Consider the following 20,946-nt stretch of genomic DNA (forward strand, 5'->3'; position numbering starts at 1 on the left):
TGGTAATTATATATATTCTTGCCAACTTTTGTGCATTTCTCTCTGAAAATGAAAGCTATTTAAGGAAAAAGTGAAACGATGTTAGCAGTGGGCAATTGTAAGCGTCACTTATAATTTCTTACAAAAGTTCTATAGTCTGAATTCTGTCTTAATTAATGATATGCATCAAGTAAATTCCAGGGTAGATAAATAATTTTTGGGTATTGATTTACCCAAGGCCTGGGTAAATACCCAAAAACTAGGTATTTTGGGGTTTAATGTAAATAGCGAGTGGGTGATAAATTTTTATCAAGATATGAAATAATTGGTAAACTTGAAGCATATAGTTTTGTGTAATGTATGATCTATAATATTTTTCATAAAAAATTGATGAAATTATTATAAAATTAATTGTGAATCTAAGAACCTTTATTTGCTGTGAGATAGTTGTAGAAATAGGAAAAGCATATGTAAACAAATTATCAGTATTAGTTCCATTCAAAGAAAAAGAGGTATGATGCATATATGCCAGAATAAATTAAATAGGTTATGAAAGATCATTATCTTGAAAAACATTTTTGTCATTTAAGTTATGCAGGCAACTAAAAAAGCAGTTTTTATATTGATAAAGTAAAAATGTCAAACCATTGTTGCACTCGATTGCTTTTCTCATTGTTTACATTTATTATTTACCGATACTTTATAACGAAAATTTGTGAAAACTTGTATATTACGTGGCATTGAAGTCAAGGTACGAGTATTTACATGTATGAGGGGAATTTGCTGTTTTTCGATATAATTTGCTTTGAGTCCGTACTCTTTGACCCCTCCTGGAAAATTTTGAAATGATGGGAATGGTATTCTTAAATTATTTTTTAAATCCCTTTGGGAGGCCATGCTAAAAGCCACTATTCCTCTCCCCCTCCCAATATGTTGGAGAATGTGTATATGTTTTTAGAATGTTTGGTACATTTTACTATCATTTTTCTTGTAGGTGCTGTCATGTGCAACACAACAGAGGAGGTGGTGCAAAAAGTGACCATGCTTGTTAAAGATCAAGATGGGGACTGGATTTTATGGGGGGATTAAATGTATTTTTATCTTTCAAATACGTATTTTATATGTTTTTAAGATTAAATGTATAACAATACAATGTGTAATAAAATGTATATTAAACTTTCTTGTTGCAATATAATGCAAAATTGCTGTGACACCTTCAGGTAATTAATGAGTTTATATGTATCCATCAGTTTATAGTAGTGATGGCACAAAGTCATATTCTACTCCATATGATTAATTATTTTAAGTATCATACTAGATTTTCTGTGTATTGAAGTTTTAAATTAATATCGTGAAAGATATATTTACTAGGCATGATAACTTTTTTAAAAAACAGAAGCTTTATTTTATCATTATTATTATTTTTTTTTTAATTTCGATGTGATAAATGATGAAATAGGATATAATATGATGATAATAAATAGAAAGCATTTTATCACGTGGTGCTAACTGACCCGGAATACATTTTCTAACTTAAGCTAGAAGGTGCAATAATGGGCACCCACCTCATATTTTTGATTTATAAAAGATAAAAATCTGCTTTTAATTACTTTTGACAATTATTTGCATGTTTGCCAAAATGGATTATTCTTAATAAGCTTCATCAGTGGTTATAGAATGGGTTAAGTTTTGGTTGGCAAAGTAATGCAGAAAAAAAAATCTTAATTGCTTTCACAAATCTAAAATCAGGAAATGTCCTAAGAAAGTTTCTTGCGATATTTAAATTGCTTCATTTTTTAAAGCAATTAAAACTATTCATATAATTAATTAAATAGTGTGTTATTAGTTCTGTACCTCAGAGCCAAAAGGACGTAAATCCAAAAACTGATTTTTGCATTGTATGCAGAAGCCTATCCCGCATCAAGCCATGTGTGAACGTAATTCTTAAAAAAAAAAAAACCTCTTCAATTATTTACCCGGGTTAAGAACTCGCGTCTCATCCTTTGCATGGGCCAGAAAAAAGATTTTCCTCTCTACTGTAAAATTATCATAATGTGACTTACGTTCTTCTGGCTCTGAGGTACAGAGTTAATGGTTCAATACACCCAAACTTTCAAATTAAACTTTTAAATTCTTCGTTTTGGTATGAGGTACAGTAGTGCAGATGTTCCCAAACTTCCGACCTCCGTGGACTCCCTCCGGAAAAATTACGAACTTCGCGGATTTCTGATTTGAAACTTCGGTTTTGAAAAAGATTAATTTATAAAAACAAAACAGGCATCAAGTAATTGATAACAATTATTGGTTTGTTATTTTTCTTTTCTTTTCCATATTTTCTCATGCTATTTCGAAAATAATACAATGTTTTGAAATTTTATATGTGTTTTGATTCGCGTGAGAATGATTTTATTTCGAAGTTCGGCACTCTCGGCCAGGAAAAAGGTTGGGCACCACTGAAATAAATTGATTCAGGTAACAATCGTTTACAGCGGTAATAGTTTTGCGTCCCCCCCCCCTCCCACTGCACTACTGATTGTATATCACTCCAAATCTCATCGTAAATTCATCTAAAACTGATTCTAAATTCATCGCAACGGAACTGCACTGCTCGTTTCCTTATCGTATTAGTTTCTAAAACTAATCGGATATCGATGATCGGGTTCAACTACTGCCGATGAGACATTTCGGACAATTCCCGATGAGGATTCATCGGCCGATCAGAGTTTGAACGGGTTTCGATGAATGGCCTTTCAAAGGCCGATGACGTTTTGCTTCTTGGGATCATTCATTAAGTAGGTAAAAATTATTTTACAGTATTATTTAAAAAAAAAAAAAAAAAAAATCCCAGATGCTTATCGGAATACACATACATTGTATCGGATTGAATGTGTAGGATATATACAAATGAGATTTTACACACTATTGTATGGTGAAAAAATCTCATGATTTTTAACTTCTTTTGTGCTTTATATGTTTTATTTTTCTGAACCAACTGTGTATTTTAATATCATGTATGTCAATGTTGTTTTTGTTGTTGGCGTGTCCGTAATAAGCTACTACGGAAAGATTGGTGCCATTGCCTCGAAAGGCTGGACTTCTTCATTAACAGATAACACAACACAAGAAAGATTTACAGCACATAGAGAGGAAATGACACCCAGGGCACTGGTAGGAATCGAACCCGCAACCTCCGGCATATGAAACGAAGCTTCTACAATAGAGCCACGGAGGCCCCAGTTTATGTTTTTCCCTATAACAAATAAAGTATTTTTAATCATATCCATTTGTGTAGAATCCATATTTGTTTCTATTTAATTATTTATTTAAAAAAAAAAATTCTCGTCAATACTTTTATGATTGTGTCAAGAAAGCATCTTTTCTAAACCTAAAAATAGTTTTTATCAGTTTTACTAGTTTTTTTTAATTTTATTAATTAATGAATCTGTTAAAGATGCCTTATTAATTCTGAAAAAAATAAATAAATAAATAAGAGTAAATCTGTCAGATTTCCTACTTATTATTGTGCTTCAAATATTAGCAGAAAGCTTTGAAGATAGAAGTTATTTTACGAAGAATATAAAGACATACAAATTTACTATCACTATATTCTTTGAGTGGGTTGCAGGTTTTGGAAATACTGGTCTCTTTATCTTGTATTAAAGAAAAAGAGAGAGTTGATAATAATGCAGTTTAAAAACTTAGTGAGAAATTCCTTAAATGAAAGATGTTTGTGTCACGTCACCAAGCTCGAAAGGTAGTACAGTGAAACCTGTGTAAGTTGACCACTTGCGGTGCATTACTTTAGTGATCAACTTAGACAGGTAATCAACTTACAAGGGTGGTCAACTTTACAGGTTTTACTGTATTCGGAGTTTTGCGATGGAGGGACAACCGCTGCTTAGAGATGGAAGAAAACAGCGTTCGATAAAAGAAAAATTGAAAAAATAGACATGAGTACAGGGCCAGCCCAAACTCAAATTTTTGGGAGGGAGGAAATTCTCAATTTGCTGAATAAAGACCCAAATTTCTCCGAATGATGATAATTTTGCTGAATGGAGCTCCAAATTTCGCCGAATGATGATAATTTTGCTGAATGAAGCTCCAAATTTCGCCGGACGATGATAATTTTGCTGAATGGAACTCCAAATAACGCCAAATGATGATAACTTTCCCGAACTTCAAATTTTGCCGAAATGTCAGACAAAATTTGCCGAATAAGATCACTTTTGGAAGGTTACAGCGACCTCCCATCGGGGCACCCCTGTAGCCGACGCGACTGCGCCACCGTAGCTGCACTCTAGGTTTAGGTGGATTGGTAAACAAGTTAATTTTGAAAGTAGCAGGGGAAACGCTTTTTTTTTAAAAAATTCAAACTATTCCTTTTTCTCAAAAATGTCAGCTGTCTTCTGCCGTCATAAGGTAAAAGCGAAGTATCTGTAGAACTGAGTTTTTGAGACACTTGAAGAAACGCGTTTTGGATTCCATACTAACAATAGGGAAATGTTGAAATTGATGTTTTTTTCATGCTTTATTTTCAGCGGAAACCAAATAGTATTTATTAAAATTAAACTTTAATAGCTTATAATAGTTAAAGTACGATCGATGACAAAAATTCAAAAATATGAAAAATTTGCAGATCAGCGCTTTAACTTCTCACGGCAGTCTTATACTAGAGTAATCTACTATACGCAAATTTTATTGGTAGCAATTTTAACTAAGCTGTCAAGGCTAAAAACTGATTAAATATTCGTGACTTCAATGTGAAATATTAGAATGCATTGAGTATCTTCAGAATTTCTTAAGCGATACTTTTCGCATGAAAATGTACGAAAACAATTTTTTCATTTCTGTTTGACTGAAAAATAAAAGTTATTTTAAACCTCCCACTCCTAAATCAACATATGTTACAACAAAACACCTTGCAATAAGAGAAGGATTGCAGAAATTCCCTAACTGATTTACATTCCAGTCTAGTAAATCAGTTCCCCCTGATTTACATTCAAGTAAAAAGAGGTTTTTAAACCAATTACAAAAATTGAAAAATTTAATCCTAATATATATAATAGTGAATGATCGAGTAACGCTCCTGACGTCATAAACAATTAAACTCGCTCAACGGCGTAATAATTTAATAATATTTTTTGGTAATGTTTGACATGGCAGTGAAATGCTTTATTTTGACCTGGCTGAACTGGATCCGGTATCTTAACTGTTTTACTGGTAAGACTGTCATTTTAGGAGAATGAAGAAACGAAAAAGTGGTCAACAATGCACGCTGTCTACTGGAGTTTAGGGTGCAGGCGTTTGCTTCGTTAAAATGCAGAAGCAGTTTTCACCCGTCATACCTTGACGGGCGATTTTCTAGTTAAAAAAATATTCGTGAAATATTTTTCTACAGGGGATTAAAGTATAACTTGATAACTGTATTTAAAACTTTTTTTTAATTAGATAAGACACCTAAGAGTGTTTAAAAATTCAAAAAGTACAAAAATAAAATTTAAATTAAAGCAAACTTGTAAAATATTTATATACAGGTTTAAAGCATACAATGATTACAGGTATATACAAATTTTCAAGTAGATATAAATGGAAGTATTTAAAATTCAAGAAATACAAAACCTAAAAAACTTCTTATTCTCCCAGATGGACTTGAAACACAAAATGTACAAACCGATTGTGGTTCTGACGTTCTGCGAATGATTTTTTTTTTTTGGTTCAAAAAAAAAAAGAGAGAGAGAGAGAGAAATGTGTGTGTGTGTGTGTGTGTGTGTGTGTGTGTGTGTGTGTGTGGAAGAAAGAACGAAAAGTGGGGAAAAACATTACCGCTCCGTGATTTTTTTTTTTTTTTTTTGTAACTCTCGTCTAGCTGTCCACGGGTCAAAAAGGTTGAGAAACGCTGCTATAGAGTGTTTGACGTTTCGAATTTAGAGAAATGAAAATCATTGGAATGCAATATTTAAAAAATTCCAAACAATACCTCCCTTTTCCCCACCGAACATTTCACAGTTTTAATTGACATCAAATCACAAAACGATAACACACATGACGAAATTTTTAAAGCGTACATACGATTTTCAATTCGTGATACATGCTTGCAGGGGCCTTTGAAATATCTCTGTGTGTGCATCTGTTTGCGCTTAGCATTAAACATTCCAGAAATCCATCGACAGGGTGGTCGAGCTTCTGCACTTCTTTTCAATACTATGTGAATTTTCACACTGCCGGTAGAATTCAGGCTGTTTGAAAACAGTTTCTGAAAAGTAGAGTGCTCTTGTCGTTATTTCTTCATTTGCACGTGGTGATGTGCTAAAGAGCTACCAGATCAAATTCAAATGCTATATTTGAAAGACTTTTAAAAAGTAAAGTCAGGGGTCAGGCCGATGCGCCCTCGAGCGCCCTCTGTGCACCTTCGTTTTTTTTTTTTTTTTTTTGACTCCCTCAAACCTGTGCAACTTTTTTTTTTTTTGGGGGGGGGGGGGGTCTCGAGCCCATGCGCTTTCGTTTGTTTTTGTTCTAATTTATTTTACTTTATTTGCGTCGTTGAACGTGTGTGCTTTCGTTTTTTTTTTTCTGCGCCTTTGAACTTGTGCGCCTTTTTTTTTTTTTTTTTTTTTGCATTTTCCAACTTGTGTACCTTCCTTTTTTTTTTCTTTCTGCGCCCTTTGGGAGTCAAGGTTGACGAGGACCCAGTTCGCCCCTGAGTAAGGCTCTTGAAGGAAAGTTAGGTCTGAACGTTTTGTGAATTTTCACACAACGGGTAGGTAGTGATTTGAAATTGAAACATTTGAAAAAAAAAAAAAAAAATCTGGAGGTGGAGACTACAGAGCTCCTGCACTTATTTCTTCATTTGCACGGTAATGTTGTGCAAAAGAACTATTAGATGAAATTCGAATGGTATATTTTAAAGAGTTTAAATTAATAAGGCTCTTGAAGGAAAATTATGTTCGAATATTTTCCTCTACACGTGCACATTTATTTACATCTGCTGAGAAAGGAAAAATGTCGTGAATGACTTAAGTAGCCTTATATTTGAGTATTTCCTCCCCTTCCTTTCCATTTTTATAGTTCAAACGGAAGCAAAAGAATGCGAAAACAAACCCAAAATGATAAACAAATGCTGAGTATTTATTGGCATCTAGCATGCAACATGCAAGCATTTCTAAGTGAGAAACAAATTGAACAACAATTTTTCTTCTTTTTTTTAAATTTTTTTTATTTTTCTTCTTTTTTGGCGAGCCTGATATAGCAACGAAAACGTGAGGAAATATACATTTCTTACTGAACAGCAACTGCCACACTTGATTCAATGGAAATACAAACAGGTTATCAAGACTTGGATGAATTAGTTACGTCGGCTGTGTTACGTCATCCCAATGATGTCATATCCTTTGTGCAGCTTTTGTTTTAATTTTTAGAGACACTTTTTCAACTGAGATAACATGTTACAGAAGAATGCTAGATTTACTCTGTTATTCATTCATCTTTGTTTTAAAATTCACTTTTTTTACCGCATGTTTTTCTTCTCAAATTTAAAGAAATCTGAAACAATTAACTAAAATATACAGATAGATAGCAACAGTTCCGGTTGAGTTTTTCATCCAATGAAACACAGGGAAGAAATTTTTTATCATTCGATAGTCGTAACTGGATTCTTTCCAAGTTCTGGAGCATTGGTAGAATAAGTAATCGTTTTCAAAGTCGGGTGTTTTATAATGGTTGCTCGCGAATGACTCGCTAGTGAATGATTTACTGATGCGAAAGTTTATTGAAACAGTTCTTGCTCTTTTCAGGAGGGAATAAATTAGTATTGTTGAGAAGCCAAATTAAAAGCACTTTTTTAAAATTGAACTATCCTCGTACTCCCCCCCCCCCTCTTATTCCCTTATTCCTCCTTTGGACATGCCTGGCGAAGATGAATTTGATAAAATTCCTCAAATTTATCAGTGCTAAATTATTAATCAGTGGCGGACTGGGTTCTGCAAGAGGGCGCTAACCTTGCCTCTCAAAGACAGTGTTGCCAGATTGGGGGAATTTTCCCCATTTTGGGGAAATCTGGTGCTCTCTGGGGAAATTTTGGGGAAATGGGTTTTGAGGGGAATTCTTTGGGGAAAAATTTTTTCTTGGGGAAAAAAACTTCTTGGAAAAAAATTTGTATTTAAGTTCGAGTCTTGGCATCTGGTAGTTATATTGTTTGTATCAAACAGCGTTGGTTTAGCTTTGCTTAACTTTATGGAATTCGCATTTTGCATTATGTGGAACATTATGCTACGGAATTCGCATTAATAGTTCTGCGTGAGTAAGAAGTTGATACGTGAAACAGGCAAAAATAAGTCTGATGAATGTTCTTGGATAAATATATACAAAAATCATAGTTTAAATGTACATACAAAAGCAGAGCAGTAAATGCGAGTAGAAAAAAAAATATTTGGCTTTTTCTTATCTCTCGGTCAGGCGCTTGTATTAATGACTAGTGGCACCCGCACCACTTTGCCCGTAGTAGAAAACTAAAAGGTGTTTTGGTTCCCCTGTACATTTACAAATAATGCATGATGAATTTCTCGCCAATTGGCTTGCCCGCATTACGGTTCCACATTATGATAACTTGGTAATTTAGTCGTCCATCTTATGATAATTTTGCTTGGGAAACTGTTCTTAAAATTGGAATAGAAAAAGAATAAAATCGAATTTTCGAAAAATCGCTTAAAGGTGCACACCCCCGTGCTACAAACTAATTCTTTGCCAAATTTTATGAAAATCGGTCGAACGGTCTAGGTGTTATGCGCGTCACAGAGATCCTGAGAGAGAGATTCGGACAGCTTTATTATTAGTAAAGATGAAAAAAAAAATAAAGAAAAAAAAAAGCGAAAATGGGAAGTAAAAAAATGTTGGGGAATTTTATAAGAAAATTTGGCTATTTGGGGGGAAAAAAAATTTCAATAGACAAAAATTTCTGAGGAAAACGATTTTTTTTAATGAAAATATTAGTGGAAAAATAATTTTTGAATTTGGGGAATTTTGATAGAAAACATCGCTTTTTGGGGAAAAGTTGGATGGGAATTGGGGAAATCTGGATTTGACCATCTGGCAACACCGCTCAAAGAGCGCACAGGCTCGACGGCTCAAAAAAAAAAAAAAAAAAAAAAAAAAAGGCACACAGGTTAGAGGTCTAAGGGCACAAAAATGAAAAAAAGCAGCACAGGTTTGAGGAGGAGGGGGGGGGGGGCAAAAAAAAAACGAAGGCAAGTGTTTGAAGGGCGCACCGTTCCTTCGGGCTGGCGGGCAGTCCGCCCTGTTCACAATTATTTAAACCCAGGAGAGATATTTCAGAAATGTTGACCACTTCAAATTTTAGACCTTGACCATGTGTAGAACTCCTTTTAATGCTCCGAATCATTACAATGTGTATTGTTTCAGGACTTGTTTTTTATTATACTTTGCGTAATTGCTTTTTTTTCCAGTTTTTGAACAAAAAAATAAAAAAAATAATAAATAAAAGCGTTCACAAATAGAAACAAACGATTCTTTCTTATTTTGTTTCGGATCAAATGAACTAACGCGGTTTGCCTTACCGTACTATTTTTCTCTCGAATTTCTCGCAAATTTTAAAAACTCCTTTCGCAGTTTCTTTCTAATTAATTTAGTTTTTGAAAAATCCTTTACAAAGAATGTTTTTGTAATTTAACCTCGTTTAGTAAAATAAGCTGAGAATATTTAGAAACCTGTTTTTTTTTTCATGTGCAGTGAAATGTGGTGTGATTTGTTACTGTTAGAGAGAAACAAGTAATATAAAAAATAAAAATAAATAAAGGTAATTCCTACTTAGGTCGACAAAGAAAAAAAATACGTTAGTTACTTTGTTAATTAATTAAATTTAGTTAATTAATTAACGTTTGAAAAAACTATTTACATCGAGTGTCATTCACTGCAAGTTTAAAAAAATGTATTTGAACTTGAGTAAATGAATGAAAAGTATTTTATCAACAATTGAAAATTTGAACAAGATATATAAATTATAAATATAAAAAGGGAGAGTGTGAAGTAATAGTTGAAATTGAAAAAAAAAAAAGTTAGTAATTTTGTGTTTTGTTTCTGATGTCGGTTTTAATGTTCTTTAGTATGTTTCTTTTCCTATGCACATGAACATTGCTATTATTATTCTTTGAAAGTTGTGTATATTTAAATTTGAACGTATTTAGCATCTATTATGTGCTTTCAATCGTGGAATCATGCACATTTGTTCATTTATATCTAGATTGAGAATTAATAATTCAAAAAATGAGTGCAAGTCTACAACCGCTTTGTGAAATTCAACTTCTTATTTCTTCGAAGTAATAGGTGTATTTTGTCGACTCAGCTCTTTTTTTTTTCTGTTACACATCCTATCAAAGTCAATTTTTGTGCAATATTTTCACACACAAGTATATATCAGAGGCAGGAGCGGGAAATCCACCCGCTTTACTTGTGCTTCTTGTACTTACTTGCACCCTCAAACCTGTGCGCCTTCGGGTTCTTTCATTTATTTATTTTTTTTTTTTTTCGTGCCTTCGAACCAGTCCATTTTTTTTTCGCAATCATCTTAGTCTTCGTTTATATATATACTAGCTGACCCAGCCACGCGTTGCTGTGGCGAAGTGGTTGGATTAAAATATTATTTTACTTAATATTTTAATAGAATCTAATTAATATTTTAGTAAAGCTTAAAATAGTCTAGCCAATTTTAAAACATATGAGATTGATAATGGTCGTATTAGACTGAATTAAGTACTTATTGTACTACCTATTGTGTTAAGTACTAACTAAATCTTCAATGGTAAAAGCTCTGTAGTTACGCTTAGTAAATTTTTCAAGATGACTTCTGCCAAAAATAAAAGCAAAATAACTTGAAAGTGACAGTAAATATCGAATTTGATTGTAAAATATCGGGACGTAGAAATTAAGCATAAACCAACACATACTCTTAGAATGTACACTATATTTTATTCATCTCAGATTTCTCTATAGTTTATAATAAATAACTTCTTTACAAAACACATTAACTAAATTAAAAACATAAAAAAATTAAATTTTATAAATGAGGTAAATAACATTGATTTCGATATATTGTTTCTATTATTTGAAGACTGAAAATTATCTAAGCACTAAGTTGTGCACAATATTTTTGTTTAACCTGGATTTTGCTAACACGAATAGGTATGATAACTTTCCCACTTGTGAGTAGGCGATAAATAGTTGTCCATGAGAGAAACATGTATGTTTCAAGTTCAAACCAAAAGTAGACATTGTTTGGTCTTGAGATCTATTTATGGTCTTTTCAAAAGCCAAACAAATGGGAAATTGAAGCCTTCCAAATGTGTTTGAAAATTATGGCGCTATTAATGGATTACGTGGCAACACAAAAATTTCTCCTTTAAACTTCTCCGTCAAAATTGTTGAAATTTTGATGAAGAAGCGTGTACTGTTGCATAATCTAGGTGGGTTTTTATCTGTGAAAAAAAAAATGGTGAAACAATTTCCAACCAGAAATCGTCTAATGGCATTCCTGGTATATCCAGAGGATTTAAAAATTCAGTTGGAATGTTTACGGCTTTGTTTTCATCGACAACTGTATAGCCTTGTTCACCATCAACGGTCAGCCCAATCTAATTAAGATTTTTGTTTTCAGCTGTCAGAAATGGATCATTATTCACAATAATTGTAGCTAAGACAGCGTCATTGCGCTGTTTTTTCTCGTTGTAAATCAGTGTTGACTAAGTCGGTGATAAATCGACCAAGTGATATCACATCATAATGACTAAACAACAATATTTAAATTGAAATGCATAAATCTTCAATCACCACTAAAGCTTCATTATACATCTTCGGTGTAAAATCTAGATTTGGACATCGGTTTGTTTGTCTAACTCTATGGAGTACATCTTCAAGCATACATTTTTTATAGTTCCCCCACAACAATGATGATTGTGTTGGATATTATGCCGTCAAAATTATCTTAAACAGTTGACGAATACTGCATTATAAAATGCAACTCCCAATGATTGTGTGCTACCAATAATTACAATTCGCGAAATGCATCGTGATATGTATTAAGCACTCCACAATTAACGATCCGCAAATATTCCTGTCTTTTCGGGAATATTTAACGAAAACAAATGCAAAAACAACATTCACTTTGTTTTGGATGCTCAGTTTTGTTTAGGATGGAGTTTTGGTCTCAATGTCTTGGCTTTAATTTTTAATTACGCCCGAGATTGATGAATGTTGTGTTCTTTGTTTGCGTGGCTTCCATGATTTTTTTCGATTTTATTCAACACTATAAAAATAATTAAGAAACGTCCTGCAAAATAGTGGATAGCTAACAGGCCCAATTTCTGCCAGTAACATATCTTTCAAAAAGTAGGAACGTATCCCCCTAAAAGTCAAAAAACCTCCTAAAAATATCCTGAAGTCTTTCTGACGAATTCCGAAACCTCTACCATTCGAGACAATCATTTCTTAGAAACTTTACAGGGAAACGAAGTAAGATTAAAAGTAATAGCTTGGCACATTTTTCGACTCACGAAGAAAGTAACAAAAGCATAATCGCAACCATAGCCACTGCTAAGAAAGACTTTCAAGCATGCAAAAAGAATTCTACGGAATCCAGAGACTCACTTGCTCCCATTTAAAGTTACTTCTATCTAGACGGGCCACGACGACGGTAGTGAAGTCATTCATCCCTAAAATTCATTAACCTCCGGAAATTATCCTGGAATCTTTTTTAAAAATTCAGTAATCTCCCTCGCTAAAAGCCAGTCGTGTCTCTGGACCTTCAGAGAAAACTTAGGAAAGTTGAATATAAAGCCTAACACATTTCTTCTTTTCCAAAAAAGCTCCAAAAGTATTACTGCAAGCATTGCAACAGGCTTGAAAGACTTGCAAGCAAGTACCGTAAGTCTAACTCGCCTGCGACTTCTGCAATGCTTTGGAATCCAAAAGCTCATTCACTCGCATCGCCAGCTTTGTCAATGTAGACGCGGAACGTAATTGATCTTCACTCGCACAGTGAATGCAGACGAAACGCAATTATCCTGATGCCGATAAACTTAATAAATACTTTCAGTTGATCTTTAAACTGGGAGCTAAAAATATTGTTCTCAACAGTGAGAAGTCTGCATTCGTGACATTTGTAGCAATTCAGGAAACTTTATGACGCAGATACTTGATTTCCAAATAAAATTGTTGAGGACCTATGAAATCCCGACATTTTCCACGAAAGTAATCAGTGAAGTTTCGGATTTTTTTACAGTGCATGTAAAATAGCGTGGAACATTGGTAAATAATTTTATTTCTGAGAATCGGGTCAAACACATCAGGTTTTTGACAATGTAAAAAAAATAATAAAAATCAGGATCGCTTTTGGTGGTTCAAGTGCTCTTCGTTGAAAATATCTTCGGTAAAATATACTCGTTGACCGTTTTCAAGACGTACTGCACAATGATGTACAGAAGGGTCTCTTTTGTATGTGGGGAAACTAAATTATGCCACATAGCTTCGTTGCTGCTTATATAACCACTTATCGCGTCACTTCGTCAATATCTCGTACCTCAAATGCGACCTAATAAGGACTGTTAATACCATTTTTGACAAAGCATTTAATGGATTTCTTGGAACTGCAACACTTGACATTTATATGAGCCTTATACGTTTTTAAAAGCAGTGGTGATTATGGAACTACCCGCTGCTTATCAATTTTAACTTGATTTGTAGAATTTGACATTTACATTGAAAAGTGTGGCCTCTATACTCCTACTTTCTACGACGTTATTGTTGATAATCGTCAATATCCGTAACATAGTATCATTTGTAAATTTTAACTAACATAAGAATAAAATGTTTTAAGGATGAATCAACTTACAGCGCCATCTATTAAGAATTTACAGAACCAAACAATCAATACACACTATTAATGTAAAATAAACATTTTATTCGCAATAAAAAATTATAAAAACCATCCTATCTTTTTAGTTGGACCAAATTACGGATACGTATGGAATTTGATAAAAATCGATTCAGTAGTTTCGGAGTTTACCCCGAACAAACATCGTGACACGAGATTTTTATATATATAAGATATATATATATATATATATATATATATATATATATATATATATATATATATATATATATATATATATATATATATATATATATATATATATATATATATATATATATATATATATATATATATATATATATATACAGGGGCGGACTGGCCAGGTCGGCTAGTCGGATATCCCCGACTGGGCCAACCGCCCAGTGGGCCACTTCAAGCAATTTTTTTTATTGAACTTAATACGTTTAAATTCACACCTAACATTTTTTAAAGTGTCATTAAAAATGAATAAGTAAAAACATGTAATTAGTTTAATTTATGTGAAAAAAGCGTTTGGAAACAGGTTTATTCTTTTCCCACTCTAAGCAGGGACCAAAGAAAATAGCTGAAATTCACCACGTACGAATGCTTTCCTCTTTTATCAACTTTCTCTCTAATTTTTAGAGCTCTGGGGGCCATGGCTCCCATATTGAGGAAATGGGAGGGGACCAGAGAAACTGGGATCTGTCGCGATCTGGAAAAACGCCCGGGACGAAAAAAGCGGGTTAAAAACTCGTATTTGTACGTCTATTAACAAAAATTGAAGGGGCCTGCACCATTAGACAAAACGGCCGCGGCACTGCTATAAATGTGCGAATCATGATTTGGGATGTTGATACATGAGCACGAGCAGGAGCATACACATGGGGGGGGGGGGAGAGAGAGAAGGACAGCTGTTGGCCCGGTCCCGATCCTGAAAGAATCTGTAGTACGAAGACTTTTAGATCCAAAGGAACACATGTCCAAAATCCTCAAATTTTAATCCACTATTTTTAGGTTCATGTACTTCGATAAGAGAATATGAGAAGGTGAAATATTAGAGTTCTGTTGAAATTGGAATTTTCAACATTCAGGTTTTCGTTCAAAAGGGCACAGATCCAATATTAAGATGGCGATATCTCCTTGTTTTTTTTTTAAGTTGGTAAAAATATTTTGCCTTTACCTTAATTCGTTTTTCTCACCTCTTGAGCATTTTTGTAAAATGGATATGTTCCCTTTTGATAAATTAGTCTTCGGTTGTAGTCAGGGCCAGATTCATATTTAGCGGGGTACCTTAAGGTATTTCAGATATGAGGTTCCTTTGTAGTCTAAATATCACCAACGATACTAGCCTTAAGTCTACAATTGAGGACTTTGATGCAAGAACCAGTTCAGTCCAATTTTTTTTTTTTTTTTTTTTTTTTTTTTTTTGCGTGTGACCGATAATATAGAAGTTTCGATTGCTGCTACAACGGGAACCAAATGTAAGATCAGACTTATGTTTTCTAGTAAATAATGTGGGAAAGATATTAGCCTTTTTACAGGACACAGCTGTTATTTGTTGGTCTTACCAAAAATGAGTTAGTCTGAACTTACTTATAGTTCTTGGTTCTTGCATCAAGGCCCTCAATTGTGTTTTTCAGATTTAAATATCGAAAAATTGCCAGACAAAGTCTTCGAATCTTCGCCGTTCCCTTAAATTCACTAAAGATGGCCTAAAATTTCACATTTTAAAATTTCCAAGGGAGAGCTCCACAACCCTTTTATAAGCACTATAGCCAAAAATTGATTTCCTCTTCAGAAAAAATGCTCTGGGGGAACCAATGTTTCCCCCAGACCAAAAAGGGGGCAGTGCGCTTTCAGATAAACGGGGACTGTTTAGAGAAGTTTTGTAAAACACAAAAGGTGCTTCTTTTACTTTTTGGTTTTCTAGGTACAGTAGAAGACCGTTGTAACGCACACCTTGGGACCAGAGCTATTGCGTTATACAGGTTTTGGCGCTATAAAGGTCGTTTCATAAATTTTGGAACTATTATTCAGAATATATCTATATATTAGAGCTTTAGGGTAACTTTTATCGGCAAGGAGTATTAAAGCACTAATTATACAAATACTCATTCAAAAATAAATATGTTTCACAATCAAAAGAGAGTGAATTATCTGGCAGTTCTGCTGATTCTACCCCAAATTCGCCCTCTCCGGATATTCGCCATCCACGGCGCTCAAAGAAGAAGGCGTGTCGGCTCTGCAGGAGAGGTGGAAACATTGCAAATCAATGAACCGTAACTGAATCGTTGGGATTTTTCTTAACGGCAGGGAAAATTTTAGGGAAAAAGGGTTCACGAAAAGGGGTTCTGTTCACGATTTGGATTCGAGGTTAGGGGAAACCACGTGATCCGCGCGTGAGTTAACCTTTTGAATATCAATGCTAAGTACTGGAAAAGTTCGCCGTTAAAATTCAAGATTAAAAATATGTTTTTGTTGTTTTCATGCTATATTTTTGGTTTGTGAGAAAGATTTCATTGTGCCGCGCTTCTGTTTGGCACTCGAATGTGGGGATAGGGAATGAAGATCATGTTGTAGCTTAAAATGTAGAAGATTCCATACCTGACATTTGCTCGATCCACAGTCTTAAGAAAAAGCATGTAAAAAGTCAATCGGATTCGTCTTAAGTATTCTGTGGTCTTCTATTTAAGTTCTCATTTTTGATTTTATTGAATATGCATAATAGGGCGTCAGAATCAAAGAAAGGTTTTTCAAAAAAAAAATGTTTTACAAGCCTTTTTTGTTGTCATTCCTGCATCGTTCTTTTGAATATAAAGTTATTCTGTATAATACGCTACTGCATCAAACGAACTTTGTTATGGAAACATCGATAACAAAATGGGCTGCAAAAGAGAGAGTGCTAGTATACTTTAAAATCTAACATATTCTATTGCTGACCTTTTTGTTCTATAGGCTACACTTTTTTTGGATTGTGACAGGTAGGTAAGAATAGTTCTTGTCCAATGTTATTTCAATTATGGTGTTTTGATGCTCAAATTTTTACATTAGTTTCATTTGATTTCATAATGTAATAATCAGGATTATTGATATTGTTTGTTGTTATTGTAAAAAAACTCCATCAACAATTGAAGTTACTTTGTTTTTTGTTGCATGTTTTTCTGTTTTAAGTTGATGGATTTCATTGAATTCAGAAACAATACTTTACAGTAGAGTACAACCTCAACCAAGATCTTGATAAAATTTAAAACTTTGAATTCAAATTCTCTTAAATTTGTGCAAAAAACCGCTGGATTTCTCCAGAGTCTCCAGTGCCATATCATAACCAACAGCAAAAATGTCAGTGGGTAGAGTATCACAATGATACCAGCATGTTTTTTTAATTATAATTGCTCTTTTTTCAACATTATTAATTGGGAGAAACACAAAATTAGCGAACAATATTTGTTGCTCGCCCAGAGGACATGTCAGCCTAGTCGGGAAATAGGGGCCCAGCTAGGAATCTGAGACACATAAATGTACAAATTGTATGAGAAGAGGGAGACATGGCGACCGAAATGACAAGGGCCCCGCATCGGCTCTATGCGGCCCTGCGCTCACCAAAATAGAGTCGATTCCCCAATGGAATTGGGTCCGCTTTGCTGCCCCTTCACAAAAATCTGCATTGTAAAAGCGGCAGCTTCACAAAATTCCACATCGTAAAAGCGGCTCATTCACAAAAATTTGCATCATGAACAAAAATTCAAGATTTAGGGTCACCCCTTGCCACAAGGTGACAAAGTGGCGACCTCCAAAAAATGGTTTTTGTGATTCTATCACTAGGACATTAACAATTCTCTTCTTATACTTCATATTTTGAATGAGAATCATTTTGCCATGCCTATGTATAACCTGGCTATTCACAGTAACTTCATTCTCAAAAACAAAGAAAATTTAGAAAAATATTTTGTTTTTTAACAAAATGGGGGCCCAGAAAATAAAACTTGGGTCGACCCCCTTAAACATTTTCTGAAAATTTAATAAGTTTTCAAAATTATTGTCAAAGTAAGGGGCCACTCAGTAACTACGTAAGGATGATTTTGGCAATTTTTGACCCCCCTTCCCTCATGTAAGGGTAAGCAAGATTTTCACCCCCCCCCCCCCCACCTTACGTAAGATTCCACTTCGTTATTCTAAATAATAAAATAACGAATCGTACATCACTGGAATCGTTATTAAATTCACTATTATTAAATTTTTTAAAAACATTTTTGTGCAAAGAAATATTTACTAAAAGAAATCGTGTCTGAATGTTTTTTCGACAAATTCTTTTTTGAATATGATGCGATACTAATTAAAAATAAGGCATTCCATACACAGTGCGATTCTTTTATTATATTTTACACTATTAGTTATTTGAAAAACAAGTAAAAAACATCTCATCCTAATACGTTTTTTACCTTCCAGACGCAAATGAAATATGATCCCTGCCAAACCACTTGACCGCGCGATTTTTAATATAAAATATCGACTTGGAACATATTACGTAAGAATGGGTTTGACCCCTCCCCTCCCCCCAAATAAGGGAATGTAAAGATTTTTCCAACACCCCCTCCCCCTCGGGGCCCTTACATAATTAATGAATGCCCCCTAATCTCATTGAGCGGAGACTAGCGTATCTGTATACAGGCATCCCTCATATCACACGGTGCTTCTACAACACGGTTTCGATATTACACGAAACAAAGTTTTAATTTAATACTACACGGTTTCAATATAACACGATTTTCAAAAGATAGAATTTCATTTTTGTATAATACTGTTAAAAAATGTATGATAATAATTCTAAAGCCACCTATAACACTAACTTTTAAATATTTTATTTTCTCATCGGTGTTCTAAAAATAAAAAGACAAAAATTGTTTTGTTTCCAAAATGCATTGTAAGAAAATAACATTAGGACTAAACATAAGCTCAGTTTGGCAAACGATAAATAAAAAACGTAGTCTAAACAATATACAATGAAATAAATACAATAATTCCATTTATTTTATTTTTCCTTTTGTTTGGTCGTTGTTGCTCAGACAAACTTTATTGCTATAGAAAAGCACAGATTTTTTTTCCGTGATAAAATGCGTTTTGTTCTTAGTAAAGAAGGTTGAAAATTTTTTTTGAGCAATCACGATTGCTTATTGCTTTCATTTGACTGTTTTGATGTCCTATGATTTTATTTTCCCACCAGCACCCTCTGCAGCATCACCGTCGACCGGCCGCCTCACGATGCTGCTCCTCTAGCTAAAACCGTCTCCAGGTTGCGTCCATATCCTACACACAAGCGCATACATACACACACCGACACATACATGCACAAACACACACACGCATACATACAGACACCTACACATACACACACAACTACCCACACACTCATGCCTGCACACAGACACAAACACATATGCCTACACATACACATCCCCCCTCCCATCCACAAACATTCATACACACAACTACCCACACACTCATACCTGCACACAGACACAAACACACATACACATACCCCCGACACACAAACACACGCCTACATACACACACACACTCGTGATTGCGAAAAACATAATTTTAATTCAAGAGGTCAAAATTCAAATTATTATTATTATTATTTTATTTTTTTTGAGCTGTATATTCTAGCAGTCAGTTTTCGTTTGTATGTTCTATTTAGTCGAAATTTCAATTATTATAAAATTTTTACCTTAAGACTTGGTTTTAATATAATACATTAGCATTTAATACAAATGCTAAATTTGAAGTTGTAAGTTTTGTCATTTTTTATGCACTGCACGCTACGTTAGCGAATTCCCCAAATTGGCGAGTTAGCGAATTACCCGAAGTTAGCGAATTGGTTATCCAACGGATGTGTGTCCTTCGTTATACTAAAAAAATTTTTGGGTGCTAGCCTTCAGTCTCCGTCTAAGTGATAAAAATTTGGCTTCTGAAATTGTCCGAAGATTTAAGCAGGGCGGCTTTTGCACCAAAAAAGTGGGGGAAGGAGCAAATGAAGTTGAGAAGTTAGGGGGCGTGGTCCCTAAAGCTGATTTGTTGTTGTTTTTTCCGAAAAATTGGGCTATATTACTGTCTCTTAATATTACTAACTTAATAACTTCCAAAAATGTGGAATATGGCATCAAAAATCGGACTGTATGGCGACCGCAGGTTTTCCAGTATAATTTTCCGTTTTTTCTGTAAGCGATGCGATATAAATATTCTTGGAACAAAGCTAGTTTCCCTCCGCGTTGAGATCGTACGAAATTGACCGCCATTTTTCTAATGCGTACCACTCTTCAATCCATGTGCAAATGAACACCCACGAGGTGATAAGGGGCTAGGGAAGGGGTCAAGGTATCTTAAAACTTTTAGGAATACTTTCTCTCTTTAAGTTCAGTGATAGGGATAAATAATCCCTACGACTTTTCCCTACCTAGTTTGTAGGGAAATCACTGAAGTGTGATGATGCCTCACCTGATTTCACCTGCCAATCATTTGGATGGCGAAACGCTGGAGAGGGCGAATTGCCGGAGACACGGTTCTGATTGCTTCGTGATTTGCATAACAGCTGCAATTTCAAGAGCTATGTGGTACTCCTTTTACTGTGAATTCTAATTTTCATTTAAAAGCTTTGAATTATAATAGGGAAGGTAAAAAACTGTTTCAAAATTTAATTTGCGTAACATTTTTTATGTTTGCAAGACAAAACAGAGGATTTTTTTTAACTTTAAAGCCTTTTGTTTACTTCTGAAAAGTTGTGCGGTTTATAGAGAATTGCGTTATATAGGTCGGCGTTATAAAGGTATTCTACTGTATATACAATGTTCAAGTGTTTTCGATAGTAATTATTTTTAAAATATTGAAAAGCTTTTTGATGTTTAGTTATAGGTAATGCAAAAAATATTCAGATATATTCTAATCAGATTCTTGTGGATAAATTATTGAAAAGAAAGAGTGACGTTTCAAGGACAGGCTTATGTGAATCTTTACCTTTTGAAAAAAAATTAGCTTTTGTGCAGTTTTGTCTAAACTTTTAAGGGGCTAGG

The sequence above is a fragment of the Uloborus diversus genome, chromosome 3 (assembly GCF_026930045.1).
Source record: "Uloborus diversus isolate 005 chromosome 3, Udiv.v.3.1, whole genome shotgun sequence".
Taxonomy (NCBI): Eukaryota; Metazoa; Arthropoda; class Arachnida; order Araneae; family Uloboridae; genus Uloborus; species Uloborus diversus.